Source organism: Martes martes (assembly GCF_963455335.1).
Source record: "Martes martes genome assembly, chromosome: Y".
NCBI lineage: Eukaryota > Metazoa > Chordata > Mammalia > Carnivora > Mustelidae > Martes > Martes martes.
The window spans coordinates 16353905-16356518 of NC_137907.1; positions in this window are offsets into that span (position 1 = coordinate 16353905).

The following is a 2614-nucleotide window of genomic DNA, read 5'->3' on the forward strand; positions in this document are numbered from 1 at the left end:
GAACCAGGAAGAAATTGACAACCTGAACAGACCGATATCTAGTAACGAGATTGAAGCAGTGATCAAAAACCTCCCAAAAAACAAGAGCCCAGGACCTGACGGATTCCCTGGGGAATTCTATCAAACTTTCAAAGAAGAAATAATACCTATTCTCCTGAAGCTGTTTCAAAAAATTGAAGCAGAAGGAAAACTTCCAGACTCTTTTTATGAAGCCAGCATTACCCTGATCCCCAAACCAGGCAAAGACCCTACCAAAAAGGAGAATTTCAGACCGATATCACTGATGAATATGGATGCTAAGATTCTCAACAAGATCCTAGCAAACAGGATCCAACAGCACATTAAAAAGATTATCCACCATGACCAGGTAGGATTCATCCCTGGGTTACAAGGATGGTTCAACATTCGCAAATCAATCAATGTGATAGAACAAATCAATAAGAGAAGAGAGAAGAACCACATGATCCTCTCCATTGATGCAGAAAAAGCTTTTGACAAAATCCAGCATCCGTTCCTGATTAAAACGCTTCAAAGTATAGGGATAGAGGGAACATTCCTGAACTTCATCAAATCTATCTATGAAAAACCCACAGCAAATATCATCCTCAATGGGAAAAAGCTTGCAGCCTTCCCGTTGAGATCAGGAACACGACAAGGATGCCCACTCTCACCACTCTTGTTCAACATAGTATTAGAAGTCCTAGCAACAGCAATCAGACAACAAAGAGAAATAAAAGGTATCCAGATTGGCAAGGAAGAAGTCAAACTCTCTCTCTTCGCAGATGACATGATTCTTTATATGGAAAACCTGAAAGACTCCACCCCCAAACTACTAGAACTCATACAGCAATTCAGTAATGTAGCAGGATACAAAGTCAATGTCCAGAAATCAGTGGCTTTCTTATGCACCAACAATGAAAATACAGAAAGGCAAATTAGAGAATCGATTCCATTTACTATAGCACCAAAAACCATAAGATACCTCGGAATAAACCTAACCAAAGAGGTTAAAGATCTGTACTCGAGGAACTACAGAACGCTCCTAAAAGAAATTGAAGAAGACACAAAAAGATGGAAGACCATTCCATGCTCTTGGATGGGAAGAATAAACATCGTTAAAATGTCTATACTGCCCAGAGCAATCTATACTTTTAATGCCATTCCAATCAAAATTCCACCAGTATTTTTCAAAGAGCTGGAGCAAATAATACTAAAATTTGTATGGAATCAGAAGAGACCCCGAATTGCTAAGGAAATGTTGAAAAACAAAAATAAAACTGGTGGCATCACATTACCTGATTTCAAGCTTTACTACAAAGCTGTGATCACCAAGACAGCATGGTACTGGCATGAAAACAGACACATGGACCAGTGGAACAGAGTAGAGAGCCCAGATCTGGACCCTCAACTCTATGGTCAAATAATCTTCGACAAAACAGGAAAAAATATCCAGTGGAAAAAACACAGTCTCTTCAATAAATGGTGCTGGGAAAACTGGACAGCTATATGTAGAAGAATGAAACTTGACCATTCTCTTACACCGTACACAAAGATAAACTCGAAATGGATAAAAGACCTCAACGTGAGACAGGAATCCATCAGAATCCTCGAGGAGAACATAGGGAGTAACCTCTTTGATATCAGCCACAGCAACTTCTTTCAAGATATGTCTCCAAAGGCGAAGGAAACAAAGGCAAAGATGAACTTCTGGGACTTCATCAAGATAAAAAGCTTCTGCACAGCAAAAGAAACAGTCATCAAAACAAAGAGGCAACCCACGGAATGGGAGAAGATATTTGCAAATGACAGTACAGATAAAAGGTTGATATCCAGGATCTATAAAGAACTCCTCAAACTCAACACACACAAAACAGATAATCATATTAAAAAATGGGCAGAAGATATGAACAGACACTTCTCCAAGGAAGACATACAAATGGCTATCAGACACATGAAAAAATGTTCATCATCACTAGCCATCAGGGAGATTCAAATCAAAACCACATTGAGATACCACCTTACACCAGTGAGAATGGCCAAAATTAGCAAGACAGGAAACAACGTGTGTTGGAGAGGATGTGGAGAAAGGGGAACCCTCTTACACTGTTGGTGGGAATGCAAACTGGTGCAGCCACTCTGGAGAACAGTGTGGAGATTCCTCAGGAAATTAAAAATAGATCTTCCCTATGACCCTGCAATTGCACTGCTGGGTATTTACCCCAAAGATACAGATGTAGTGAAAAGAAGGGCCATCTGTACCCCAATGTTTATAGCAGCAATGGCCACGGTCGCCAAACTGTGGAAAGAACCAAGATGCCCTTCAACGGATGAATGGATAAGGAAGATGTGGTCCATATACACTATGGAGTATGATGCCTCCATCAGAAAGGACGAATACCCAACTTTTGTAGCAACATGGACAGGACTGGAAGAGATTATGCTGAGTGAAATAAGTCAAACAGAGAAAGTCAAGTATCATATGGTTTCACTTATTGGTGGAGCATAACAAATAATATAGAGGACAAGGTTAGATGGAGAGGAGAAGGGAGTTGAGGGAAATTGGAAGGGGAGGTGAACCATGAGAGACTATGGACTCTGAAAAACAACCTGAGGG